The sequence below is a fragment of the Triticum dicoccoides genome, chromosome 7B (assembly GCF_002162155.2).
Source record: "Triticum dicoccoides isolate Atlit2015 ecotype Zavitan chromosome 7B, WEW_v2.0, whole genome shotgun sequence".
NCBI lineage: Eukaryota > Viridiplantae > Streptophyta > Magnoliopsida > Poales > Poaceae > Triticum > Triticum dicoccoides.
In genome coordinates, this window is record NC_041393.1 from 693,803,555 (window position 1) to 693,817,939 (window position 14,385).

Consider the following 14,385-nt stretch of genomic DNA (forward strand, 5'->3'; position numbering starts at 1 on the left):
TTATACTTTTAATTATATTTAACATTTTTATGCAGTGTTTAATAGATGTAATGCTGTGTTAAGAAAATGTTCGCGCAACTTCTAGAAAAATTTAATAGCATTAAAAATGTAGCGTGATCCCAAAAAAGTATTCGACAAAATTTTCAAAATGTTTGCACAACGTAAAATACATATTCATGTATTTTTAAAAACAATGTTTTGCAGCGTTCAAAAAATAGATTCGACATTTAAAATCTTTCACGAGTTTGAAAAACATGTGACATTTCTAAAAAAAATATACACTGAAAAAAATTCTCCTATTTTAAAATTCTATGTATCATTTAAAAAATAATTGAACACATATTTGAGAAAAATTAACACGTATTTGAAAAAATATAGATCTTGTATTAAAAAAAGATCACAGAGTATCAAAAAAACTTTTAAACATGTACACAAAAAAGTACAACGTGTATTGCAAAAAATAGAGATGTGTATTGAAAAATGTACAATCTGTATTTATAAAAAGAGAAAAAAAACAGAAGAAAACCAAACAAGAAAAACAAAAAACCGAAGAAAGATACACGGAAACTACCACAGAAACAAACAGAAAAAGCCACACAAAACCTGTCAAAACCACCACAAAAAAAGGGAAAAGCCCACACAAAAAACCGGTCGAAACCACCACATAACCAAACAGGAAAAAAAACGCACGGAAAACCAGTCAAAAACGTCCCTGAAAAACCGCTCCCCATGACTTGTATTGGGCTGGCCCATCTTCCTCCCGCCAGGGGGCGAGACCTACGTAGTAGATAGCCTGATTAGTTTACTTCTCCCTTTCCTTCCTCTTCTTCTTTTTTTAATTTCCGTTTTCCTTTTTTATTTTTCCTTTCTTGTATTTTTATTTTTCTTTTTTAATTTTCTTAAATTTTTTGGAGTTTTTTCTAAAATAAATGAACTTTCTCCAAATTTGAGAACTTTTTTAGAATTGATGAATTTTTTTCAAATCCGACGAAATTTTTTCATAATCGTTGAACATTTTCTGAAATTCAATGAAATTTTTTAAATTGATTAAAAAATATCAAATTTTTGAATTTTTTCAAGAATTGATGAACTTTTTCCGAATCAATGAACTTTTTTTCAAATTTGATGAAATTTTTTAAAAATCCATATTTTTTTCTGCAAATTTGTGATTTTTTTCAGAATCGAGGAAATCTTTTTCGAACTCAAACTTTTTAAACTCTTTTGTTTTTGATTTTTCTCAAATTCATGAATTGTTTTAAAATTTGTGAACTTGTTTTCAAAATGTTTTAAATTTTTTGAATACATGAATTCTTTTGCATGTTCGTGAACTTTGCTTTTGAAATCTGTGAGCTATCAATTTTTTGGTTCACATTAAAAAAACGCATTTTGTGCAATAAATAGCGCGTCCGTTGTTGTTCTTAAAAGGTCCGCGATGTAAATAGTCAGTAGCATGTAGTCGCTCTCCTGGTTAGCCTGATGGTACAGGAGGCCGACGGCACAAGATCAAGTCGTTGTGCCCCTTGCGTTCTGTGGCGCAAAAGGCGCGGAATAAGAGGTCCCCTTTAAGCACGGAACCATGATGATAACAGAAAAAAAGAAGAAAAAAACATGGATCCACGATGGCCTCGGCATCCAGAGCCAGAGGGATCAGCACGGGGACGGCTGGCTCATCTTCTTACCCACTGCTCTCATTTCCCCTGCCCCCTCTTTTCTTTTCTTCTCTCTGAACGACTCCTGTAAAACTGAACCGTGTGTCTGAACTAGTGTGTTCAGTGGGATTGAGGAAGAACACTAGTAAACCCTGTCAGCCCATCTCCTAAGATACAGTATTTTTGAGGATGCGGATTTCATTATTCTACCGGACACCTTTGCGTTCAGGTCATCGATACAACATCCAGGCTAATTACCTGAAATATAATTAAATTTTTCGTGCAAAAGAATCCTCTGATCAGAAGCAAAAATCGGATGTACCGGACTACTGCGTGCTGGTCTGATCAGCAGCAGAGATCGTGATGTAAAGCCATGACGATGCTTACACACAAAAAATAACATTGGTTGTTCCAAATCATCCAAATAAATAAATACAGGTAGTAAACATGTGAGAAACACGAACGGGGAAAACATCGACATGAAGGAAAGATGCATGTAGACGGAACGGTAAACCTACTAGGTCAGATCAATACGACTGACACTGGAGTTCAGTAGGTCTTGAAGGCAGGACGATTGAAATTACATGCAAGCTGTTCCTGCAAGTCTGCCACGAAGTTGTGCTCGTAGGTACCCACAAGCTTAAATTCCTTGAAGCTCAGAAGATTTCGTAGCCCAGAAAACAAGCCAACGTGTGCTGCTTTAAGCGAACTACGAAACTGCAGCAGCTCTAGCTTAGCTGTTGCTCCCTGTTCAAACTTCACTGATCTGAGGTCACCGACCCGATCCAGTTCCAGCAGCACCAGACTCGGGAATGTGTCCTGATGGAAAGTGACACGGATATCATTTCCATCGAAAGACTCCTTCCACAGACGCAGTATGGCCAGTTTTGGCAAACTCCCAAGGACTTCTACGGCAGCATCACATAGCAACATCCTTGAGCTCTGTAGCTTTAACTTCACGAGATTTTTAAGCCCCTCGCCCTTCACCCATCCTGGCAAAGTGACCATATTACCGTAAAACTTGAGGCTCTGGAGGTTTTTCGGGGGCGCGCGCAAGCCATCCAAGCAGGCAGATAAACCAGGCTTGCCCGCTGACTGCATTGACAGCGATTCCAAGCACCTGAGATGAGCAATTGTCGAACAGAACTCTTTACTGTTTCTCTTGTTGATGCCAGTTACCCTTAACTTACGAAGCCCGCCAAGTCTGCTCAAGTCTTCTAGAGCGGCCTTCCCCGATGCGATGTTCACAGCACCCAGAGTGTGCAGGGCTTTCAGTTTATGGAATCCTCTGGGAACTGCAACACCACGTAGACCTTGGTGCCTTGCAAACGCAGGTAAAATGGAGCAGCAGCACGCAGTGCATACATCACGCCTGTTCACGTCTCCATCCATATCCAATCTCTCTGCCACAAGAGGAGGTGCGCAGCATCCCACACATAGTGCCACTGAAGAGCAAGTCAAAAAGCATAGCCTGTTCCTCATTAGCTTTGGCACATTCAAAGGATGTTTCAAAGTCGTCGTCGTTGTCATCTTGATTTCTGATGGCGCCAGCAAGAATATGCTGTAGCTTACTAAGCTTGACAATGCTCCCTGGTAACTTGAATATGGATGTGCCTGCAATATCTAATGTCTGGAGTTGCCTTAGGTTACCCACCGAACCTGGCAGGTGATAAATATGAAGACATCCTCTTAGGGACAGGTATCTTAGGTGAAGAAGAATTCCGATATGCTCGAGGTGATGATCAACTAGACCTGACGTGTCTTCCAGGTCAAGTACTTGTAGAAGCCTTGTCTTCTCAGAAATGAAAAATGGCCTCCACTTGCCAAATACTGTCAATGACCGTGTATGAGATATGCCCACTATGCTCTCAAATTCACTTTGGTCTTCCTCCCAATTCCAACTTACAGCAAGGTGTCGGACTGTGCCCACTCCGTCTAGGCTACAACCTTCCTCCAATCTGAAAACAAGATTTGCTTCCACTGACTTAGAATTACCAATTCCACGGATCATATCATGGACTTGGCACGAGTCAATTCCTTTTGTGCTACGAAATGATTGTTGAGTCGGTAGTATCATGCCCCTGCTTATGAGTTCCATGAAATAGCTCTCTCTCGTTTCCTCCACGGACCTGGCACGCACCACCCTTGAGTAACCTTCTGCAGTCCACCGCCGCACCAACCGTCTCCGGCTAACCTTTTGGTCTTGGAGGAAGATGGACATGTGTAATAGACAAGATTTTAGGTGATAGGGTAAGCCATCGTAGCATTTGCTAAGGAGTGCTCTTATGACCCCAACCTCTGTATTCATCTCCAGCTCATCATTGATTTGCTCATTAAATCTTCTCCACTCCTCCAAGGTTTTTGGTTGGTTTGCCAAGAAGGTAGCTGTGGTGACAATTGCCAGGGGTTGTCCACGGCACATTCTCAATATCAGGTCTGCCTGTTCAGCTAGCTCAGGATATTGCTCATCGAAATTTACAGTCTCCTTAAATACCTGAAACATGTACAGTGTAATTATGTGGTAGGAGTTGAGTTCTCCATAAAATATATTTAAGTACTTTATAAAAAAACAATGTAATTATCTCTCCCAAAAGAAAGAGTGGGGTGGTTTGGGGGTCCCTAATCTTAGGGAATTCAATATGTCTTTGTTGGCTGCTTGGAGTAAACGATTTTTTGATGATAGGGATAGTGACTGGAAAGAAATTGTTGGAGTTCAAGTATAGTGTGAATAGACCTAGCATACTTTGGGCTAAGTCTGGGATGGGATCTCCCTTCTGGAAGAGTTTCACCTGGGCTTGCTCTGCTGCCAAAACTTTTTATAGATGGATTCCTGGGAATAGGAGAAATATTTCCTTTTGGCATGATACTTGGGTGGGTGATTGTTCACTCAAAACTAGCTTTTGGGATCTTTTTGTGATTTGTCAACAACAAGATGCCTCAGTGGCTCAGGTGTGGGATGGGGAGAATCTCCAGCTGACCTTTAGAAGGTGTGTTAGTGAAGATATCTTGTGTTCCTGGAATGAACTTCTCGGTATGATTAAAAGTGTTCCTTTTAATAACTTGGTGGATAAGCCTGTTTGGTCTTTGGAAAGTAAAGGGTCATACTCTGTTAAATCTATGTATAAGATGATTAATTGGGGGAGCGTGGTCTCTATCTGGAGGGATTATATTTGGAAAATCAAAGTTCCCCCTAATATTCATGTTTTTCTGTGGCTAATTGTGAATAATAAAAGTCTAACCAGGGACAATCTGGCTAAGCGCCAGCATGTGGAAGACCTGACTTGTGTCTTTTGCTGTGAACCTGAAAGCCTCCAGCATCTGTTTTTTGATTGTGTAGTTGCTCGACAAGTTTGGCTGGTGATAGCTAACTGTACCAAGATGCTTGTACCTAATTCGTTTGAGTCTTTGCTTCCTTTTTGGAAGAAGAAAAAGAGTTTTGATGCTGTAAATTTGATTTCTGCTGCTACCTTATGGAGCTTATGGCTGTTTCGGAATGAAATTGTGTTCCAGGGGCGAAGATGGAGAAGCATCAAATGTGTACTGGAGATGGTGGGGAGACATATTTATCAATGGAAGATCTTGTGCGCGGAGTCCCAGGGTGTACTACTCCTCCAATGCTTGAAGCTGCTCGACCATCATCGCGGGGAGTTGCTTAGAATTGCCTGGCTGGATGATGCGCCTGTAGGGAGTTCAGTGCCTCTGCGCTTGTAGTTCCTATAGGGGCCATTCGAAGTTCTCTTAGTGGACTTTTAATCTGCTGGATGTTTGAATGTGTAATAATTCTGCTGTGGCTACTTCTGGCTGGAGCCGAGAGCTGTAAACTCTGTTCGTCGGTTGCCTTTGCTTTTTCAATAAAAAGTTGTTTCAAAAAATGTACTTTTATCTGTTTCATGGTTAAAAAGGAGGAATTAAAAATCAGAAGGGGTAGGAGTTGAGTTCTCCATAAGATATATTTAAGTATTTATAACACATGTATTTTTTATTAAGTAAATTACAGTATGAATTATGAATCACGTGATTTGACATAATTGCACAACATACATGGACAGAATCTATTTACATGGTACCATGTGGTTCGTCCTTGTGGATTGGAGATCATATTAATAGATTTTAACCACACGCGGCACCAGGCCCGTACCGGACACATGTGCAGCATGTTCAACAGCACAGGGCCCCCAAGTGACCAGGGGCCCCAATTTTTTCTGTACACTATTTTTTCTGAACACTTATGCAAATATGCTTCTTAATTAATGACCAATCAATGCATTTTTTAATACGAAGTACTACTAGTATTCCTTGGGAACATGCACGGTAATACTAGCTCCCAGTACTCCATCTCACGCACGCCTCTCCTCCTTCCTATTCTCTTTCTCCGTAGTCTCTTTCACTTCCAGCGACACATGCACATCCTTTGCTCCATCGCACGGCTCCTAGCTTAATTCCTTTGCGGTTTCTCCGAAATAAACATCTATTTACGCTCTACCCTCAATCCAATATCTATTTATTAGGTGTCTCTGCTTATTAGATTTTGTTGCTGCTTCTACCTACGCTGCCCGACTAGAGCTTTAACAAGACTACCAGAACTCATAAAAAGAGTTTGCTTATATATGTTCTATTTCTAACACATCATATACTAATCATTCAATCTAAAAATGTGTTCTTGATATGTTTTTAGCAAAATAATCAAGTGGCATTTTGGAGAAGATTGCTTATGAAAAACAAATTGAAGATTTTCTATCAAGGCTGCTAGAAGGATGCATGTTTATGCTAAATAATGTACTAATTTTGAGTTTTGAGAATTTGAGTATAATTTTTTTTTCCTAATAATTGCCAATGGTTATATCAAGGGCTTAATTTTGGATGTTGAACAGGGCCCCCGTTTTCTCGGGTACGGCCCTGCGCGGCACATTCTCGAGGGTAATAGAAACGCTATGTATTTCATCTCATCACTAATGGTAGACACCAAAAGAACAGGAATTTCCAATTAGAGAGGAAGATGGTACAATGGTCGGTGAGGACAAACTCAAGGTGTACATAACTACTCCCTCCGTCCCACAATGTAAGACGTTTTTGCAAGCTGCAAAAACCTCTTACATTGTGGGCTTGCAAAAACCTCTTACATTGTGGGACGGAGGGAGTAATTTTTATAGGTTGTTGTTAGGGCATATACAATGGTTGATAAGATAATCTTATCTTAAGTCTTGCATGTGATTTAGAGATGACAAAAAAACTTGTCTACAATGGGTCATATCTTAGCCTTATCTTCAATAATTAGTAATTCCTAAAAATGTGGTGAGACATATTGTGCTAAGAGATCACCTCTTGTCTTCTCTTAAATAAGAGAAGACAAGTCTTTTCTTATGAGTTCTCTCTCCTTCACCTCATCATCTATCCTACGTGGCATTGCTAAGATAGAACCATTGTACATGCCCTTAGATTCCCAGTAACGAACTTTATCTTGCTAGATGAGGGTGTCACATAGGACATCCCTCAGCTTCCTTCATGGAGAAACAAGTGTGGGATGCCATTTCCGAAATGGAACATAATAAAGGTTATGGATGTTTATTGAGGGGGAATTGATGGCTCCGTTCACGGAGTTGTATAGCCCTTACACAAGCTCAACTTTGGCATCATCACCCTTCTTCCTAAGATAGAGGAGGCTATCAAACACATCAATTTCACCTTCTTTGTCTACTCAATGCCAGCTTAAAAATATTCACCGACATAGCAAGGAACTGCATAATTGTGATTGCCCACAAGTGGCGTGGCCGACGCAGTGACGTAGAGTGCATTCAAGCTCAGGCGACACTCCTAGAGGGGATAGTTATTTTCCATGATACTATTCACGGATCACGAGTTGCACCCGAAGAAACTCGATGTGGTTATCTTCAAGGCGTATTTCGAAAAAGATTATGATGAGGTCAAATGGCCTTTTATACAACAACCAACAAAACATGTGAATGAAGGCTTTCCTGACAAATGGGTCCAATGGGTTAACTATTATTTTAGATGTCGAAGGGTTAAGGAAAAGATTGACCTACAATGGATACACTTTTCTTTGGTGTTTCTCTGCTGAATAATGGATTCAGGCAAGCCTTTACTGGGGACAGATGGATAGACTGGTCGAAGCACATGCAGAGGTTGATTTTTTGATAAAGCATGCACAGGTAGATGATGGTCAACCTCGCCAAGGAGCCACATACCTTCTGCTGGAAGCTTCACAATTCATGTGTCTTGCTTGTTAAATTTATGTATATGGACCTCATGAGTGATAGCCAGCTACCGCCCCAAATATATTTCGAAATTGATAGTATGTGGTACTTGGACAGGAAAGTGATCCTGACCAATAATAACAATCTAAAAAAGTGGAATTGGCAGGGGTTCACAAAAATATTGCTTCTGTGGAGACGAGGAATCGATTCACCATTTATTTCTTACATGTCGACTTGCCAACTTGATGTAGCGTTTAATCCATGTAGCTATTAATTGGCCACCGCCAACGAGTAGTACCAATGTATTTGGAAACTGGTTAGTGGGGGTACATCCTAAGCTGAAGGGTAAAATTTGCATTGGAGTTTGTGCTTTACTTTGGGACAGATGGAATTGTCATAATGATTGTATTTTGGGCGAAAATTCTAAAAGTTTGCAGGTAACTTATAAGGATGTTAATTGGATCCATACGTGGTCTTATCTTTGCCAGAGGAGGACCAGGCATCCATGGTCTCTGGCTACAACCTGTGGAAGATGGCCACTCAAGATTTCTTAAGCCGTTATATGGGTGGTGGCCTAGTTGCAGCATTGGTGACACACGGGACTTCATTCTCTATGGATCATGTATCGGTAGTCTTTCTCCCGGATTGCTATATGTGTGCCTCTTTTTTTTTTAAGTTTTTCAACTTGTTTGGACCTTCTGGATGTTGCAATAGCTATATCAAAGGGTTTTTTTTTTGAAAGGAGGATAGACCCCCGGCCTAGCTAATCAAAGGGTTACGTTCATGAATCGATGCGGAGGCGGGAGTTTGATCCCTCTTTTTTTTAAGTAGACAAACTAAATTGCGAGGGAATCAAGTAAACAATATTTAACCTATAAGCTTCACTGAACACAAAGCTAAACTGAACTGAGTGCCGTTCAAAAAAAGGTAAACTGTTGAGTGGAGCATCAAGAACATTACAAATTCGAGTATATAGCAAAAAACTGAGTGCCGCATATAGAATTTTGGAGGTTTGATTGCATGATAAAGAAAAAATTATCATGAATTACACAGTGCTATCCTGCCTAAAGCTTTATTACTAAAAGTTATATAATTGTGCATTTTCATGATAGCGTATGTGTTACATTCTTATTTAACAAATCACCATGCGTTAAGCATTACAGTTTTACAGGAAATACAACTCTATGTGCGCATATATATGTATTATAATATATGACAGTGTAATTGTTACCAAAAGCTGGAACAAGATTGGAGTACTGTGGTAATTTGTACAATCCTTATTAAAAATAAATATATGATTAAAAAATGAAGTATTTCCTACATTGTAAGTACCTTTGTTGTGAAGAGGCTACGTGCGTCATGGTAGTTTAGAGCAAAGAGTGTGTATATGCTACTTTTTCCCCATGAGCACTGTTTGGCAATATTAGAGAATCTTGTGGTAACTATATGATCTGACTTGTATTTTCTGTTTCAGGGAATGCTTGACTTATCCCGTCCCACTCAGTAGTAGACAACAGATCATCAAGAACAATGAAGCACCTCTTTGTTGCTAAATGTCTGGCAAACAACTTGATCAACTCTTCAAGAGACCTCAATGGTAATCTTTTCTTTTCATTGTGCAACAAGCCCATCATGTCCTCTTCAGAATTTTCTTCATCTAATTGCACGACTAAGCTCGTAAGGAGCTCCTCGAGAATGAAGGGACGCAAGATTGTTGCATAAGCATGCTTCTCAAACATTCCACGGAGCTCCTGGTGTTGGTAGATAGCTTGTACTAGAGTAGTTTTTCCAATACCAACCATCCCCGACACCCATATCACCTTACTTTGTTGGATATCTTCATTTGCAATTAGTTTGATAAGTTCGTATTTCTCTTTTTCACGCCCAACAAGATAAGATGCCTCTGAAGCAGCTGCTATCAACCTGATACAATTGGGCAAGGTACCGGTAGTGTCTGTGGTTGACCTTGACCCTCCGGTGAGATCTGCTCGACCATGGGAACTCTGCACACATGCGAGCAATGTTAGGCAGTGGCCACAATTTAGATCTTACCCTGTATCAGCATATTTAATAGATGATGTAGATGCAAAAATAACTAACTTTTGCATCTCCGAGGCCCATAAACCCATCTCCAACAGATGATGTTGATGAAAAAAAAATAGATGACCTCCTTCAGAAGATGTAAAATACAACACCTGAAGATGCAAATTTGCATCTCCACCTCCAGGTGACCACGGTTGCGCGCCAACCACCAACCGTCTTCAATTTCCCTTCCCTTCTTCTTTCTCCATCCGCCGCCCCGATTTGCCCACCACACTCCCACTGCCGCCCGCCACTGCCAGATCCGGCAGCGAACCACCCCTGCCGCCGCTCCTCTGTTGCCGCCCCCCGCCTCGATTACCGACTGCCGCCGCCTCGATTCCTCACTCCCACCGCCACGACGCTCGGCCGCAACAGCCGCCGCCGCGCAGCCGCCACTACCCCGTTGTTGCCATGCTGCCGAAAAAGCTACCAAAGAGCAAGACGGAGTTCTTCGACGTGCAGGCAAAGCCGTCCGGCAACTTTGACGTCAAGTTCTCGGATGCCGTTCGCCGCTTCTGACCCAGCACATACCTGACCGTCGAGGAGGCCGCTCGTGCATACAACATGGTCGTATGGCGTGCCGGGAGGCCGAGGAAGGACCTCAACTTCCCAAAGATTGATACCTGGGCGGATGCAGCGTTCCTCGTGCCAGACAATATTTGGATGGAGGAGATGAAGAAGAAGTTGGCCATTGTCGTTGCTCCCGGCGATAGCGATGAGGCGGCGATGGCGAAGTTTGCCGGGAGCATCCGGAGTATCTAGAGGCTGAGCACGGGTTCTTCTGGAAGTGCGAGGCTGAACAGATGAAGAAGAAGGGGGTGAAGAAGGAGGATGAGGCCAGCCCCTCGACGGTGATCCCTGTCAAGTCCTCAGAGGAGGACAACGAGAAGTTCGGGGACACTAGGAGGATGACAGCGAGGAGTTTTGGATGCCTTCGAATGACGAGGAGTGATGGATGTAGTAGTTTCAATTAGTTGTAGTAGTCTTTAATTTATGTTTTTTTAATTAGAACTATGTTTCAACTGAAGTAGTAGTTGAACTTGTTATGTTTGAATTATGTTTCAACTGAAGTAGTAGTTGAAGTTTCTAATTTTACATCTTGAGTATACATCATCTATTGGAGTTGGACTTTTACATCACCAATATACATCATCTGTTGAAGATGGCTCTTTTTTGAAGATGTAAAACTCATATAGGTAATCTTGAGTGATAGAAATTTGTGAACTTTTCTGGAAGAGGGTGTACCGAAGCAAAACTCATATAGGTAATGTTTTTAAGTTTCCTATTAGCATTTATTCTGCTAGTTGCTATAAATATGGTGGGAAATACTTGTTTATGTTGTAGACGTGTTGCACGCTATGGCTAAAGTTGTACTCACTCCGATCGATCCATAGTTAGTGTCGTGGTTTTAGTTCAAATGCGCAACCATGGGTAACTTGTTATAATGAGAAAAGAATTGACACATTCTGATAATTAGGAAAAATTTACAATTATATACTCCCTCCGTCCGAAAATACTTGTCATCAAAATGGATAAAAAGAGATGTATCTAGAACTAAGGGAGTAGTATAGAACCACAGGTAACACCTCATTCTCAAATGTCCTCTTACCAGGCTTTTATGGCATACGATTCATGTAGCTTCAGTGGCAGCCCTTCAAGCATCATTTACACGTTATTTGGGACGTGACTAAATGAAGTGGATCCAAATACTGCCGGACTTATTCAGATAGGAGTATGCACATTACTTTGGGTTATATGGAACTGCAGGTTATATACCGAGCCACTTGGTTGGATCCGTACATGGTCGATACTTAGTCATACGGAAGCCAAGGAGCTTATGGCTATTGGGTGCAATCGTTAGGAGACAATAGCACGGGATACTTACAACCGGTTTGGATGGCGGTCTAATAATAGGCTAGATGTTTAGTCATCATGATCTGTTCTTGCCGGTTGTGATAACTTTTATCTTCAGTTTACGTTTGGCTCTTTTTATAAGCTTGCACCGTACCACACACATTTTGGACCTTTTGCTTAATAATATGGCCACATGCATCGTATTGATGTAGAGTCCGGGGGTGATCCTCCTTTTTGAAAAAAAAATACAGAACCAGTAGAACAAATGAAGATATAGACCCGGTGATTTATATGCACACATGGTATAGGGTCAACAGATACGAGGACTCAATTGCTTTATGGCAAACAGAGGTGATATTAAAAGACTGATAAACTGATCTACTTGCACATTAATTGGTATTCCAGTTTCTATTTGGAGTACGAAGCTGGGGACTATAAAAGCCAAGATAGCGACTCAAAGAATAGAGAATGTATTGATTTTCTTTGGAAAAGGATAGAGAATGGATTGTTGTGTACTCCCTCCGTCTAGGTGTGTAAGTCATCTTACGTTGTGCACCGCAACCAAGGTTGAGAGAAAAACGAGAAAACTTAATGTCTTTTTGCTAATTAATAGCTTTGCATGCAATGAACTAACCACTACATGTCATGTTTGGTAGTCTCAAGTCATTAAAAGCATGTCTCTTATTGGTTGATATGTCACAAAACAAGAAACGGGGAGAGAATTAATGTACCGTGCCTAAGTGTTTTGGGATTATTTGGTTTTCGTAAGGTGACTTACACACCTAGACGGAGGGAGTAGCAAAGATTGTAATCCTCTTGCATTTTGTTTTCGGTTGTACTTTTCCAGTTGGGATGTGTGTTGCAATAATCAGCATGTATGTTTGGTTCCCTTGCCGACTTTGCTTATCTTGGCCAGAGGGGTAAGCAGACATATATAGCGGCCTTGCTAGAGGGACAATGTGTAATTGGATGCGCCAAGTAGTATAGTTTATCTAGGAATTGATAATATTGGATAAATATATATTACCTGATCACCCTGGAAAGCATAAATAGTCTGGTGAGCAGACAATTGTTTCAGTTTTGATACTATGCTTCTTTGCCCTACACATAAGCTTGCAACCTCAGCGTGCACTGTAGACACAATTATCCGGCTTCCTTTCTTGTTGTTTGGGAAACATGCTTTAATTTGGTCCCAGTCTTCAACGGTAGACAAGTCAGTCAGCACAATCAGGTAACTCTTTCCATTGACATATCTTTTGAACTCCTGAGCCAAATCTTGCCCTGTCTTCTCCGTCTCCAGCAGAACGTCAACACCTAGGACGGCTGTGCGGAACTGCCTGAGTAATGTCTGCACAAATTGCTTTGGACTGAAAGGATGCATCACCCTGACCCATGCTCGACATGGGAACTTCAGTTTGAGATCCGTATCCTCGTAGGATGCTCTGATGATGGACACCAGACCGAGATCACCGCCGGTTCCCCACAAGGTCATGATCCTTCTTGTTGATGAGTTTGACCAGATTCGCATTTGCCTTGTCGAGCATAGCGACACGCCTTGACTCGTCAACGCCAAACATCGGCCTGTTGGCGGCGGCGGAGGTGGGATTGGAGCCAGAGGCGCCGTTGACGAGGTTGTAGCGCAAGTTTCGCTTGTTGACTTCTTCAACCTTCACCCGGAGCTCCAGCATCCGCTGGGCGACATGACGCCGATCCAGCAGCGTGCGAGGGATTCGCCACCAAGATTGCTTCTCTAGACGGACAGCGAAGTCCAGGAGGCAGTCCTCTACCTCGTAGGACACGTCCCTGACTTGCTTGACCCAGATCGTGACGACCTCGCTGTTGTTTCCCTCGGCGTTCCCGGCCATAAGGAAACCCTGCATCATCTCCAGCTCATCGGTGATGAAGGCCTGATCCCGCCGCACTCCGAGCTGCAAAGCAACCTCCTCGGCGATGGTGGACCGTGCGTAGCCAATAGCCCCATTCAGCACGGTCTTGCCCACGCTCAGAAGAGTGGCCTCCATCACTACTAGGATTTGGTGGACGCAGAGGCAGTACTATCGCTAATGCTCCGCGCTCTCGCGTGTGTTGTGTGGACGGGGACGGATACCCAATCTAAAGACGGGGCTAAGAAGGGGAGCTTGGTTGCAAACAAAGCATCTGTAATTTGATATTGTCTTTAGGTAGGACTAAGACGAAGACTAATGGGCTGTAGTAGGTGCAAGTCCCAAAGATTAATTAAGTTCGGTTTGAGCGCCAGGCATGTGCTCCGTCGAGTAGCTCGAGGCTGAGCGTTGTGCTTTGGCCGGGCATCTTCCGGGAATCTTTCCGTTGGATGGGGCTGTGCTGCCATGGTTGGCACGGTGAGCAATGTGATCTCCACCTTCTCTCCGTTTTATAATAATTTATATTTAAATCATGGGCGAAAGAGCGAAGCATCTTCGCTCTGCTTTACAGAATTAGTTTTTGGGCCAAGAGACGGGAAAAGAATCCAAGGGTCGCCCCAATCGTACGCTATACTGTGATGAGCCGGGACAGTACTGTATTATTTTTTAGGTGCAATAGCAGGTGCTCTGCTTTTTTAGCAAGGG

The 14,385-nt window shown here is 42.1% G+C and overlaps 1 pseudogene; it reads right to left on the reverse strand.

Annotated features, from left to right (window-relative positions):
* Nucleotides 1-1,979: 1,979 nt before the first annotated feature.
* On the reverse strand, nt 1,980-13,925 carry LOC119336227 (annotated as a pseudogene).
* Nucleotides 13,926-14,385: the final 460 nt, after the last annotated feature.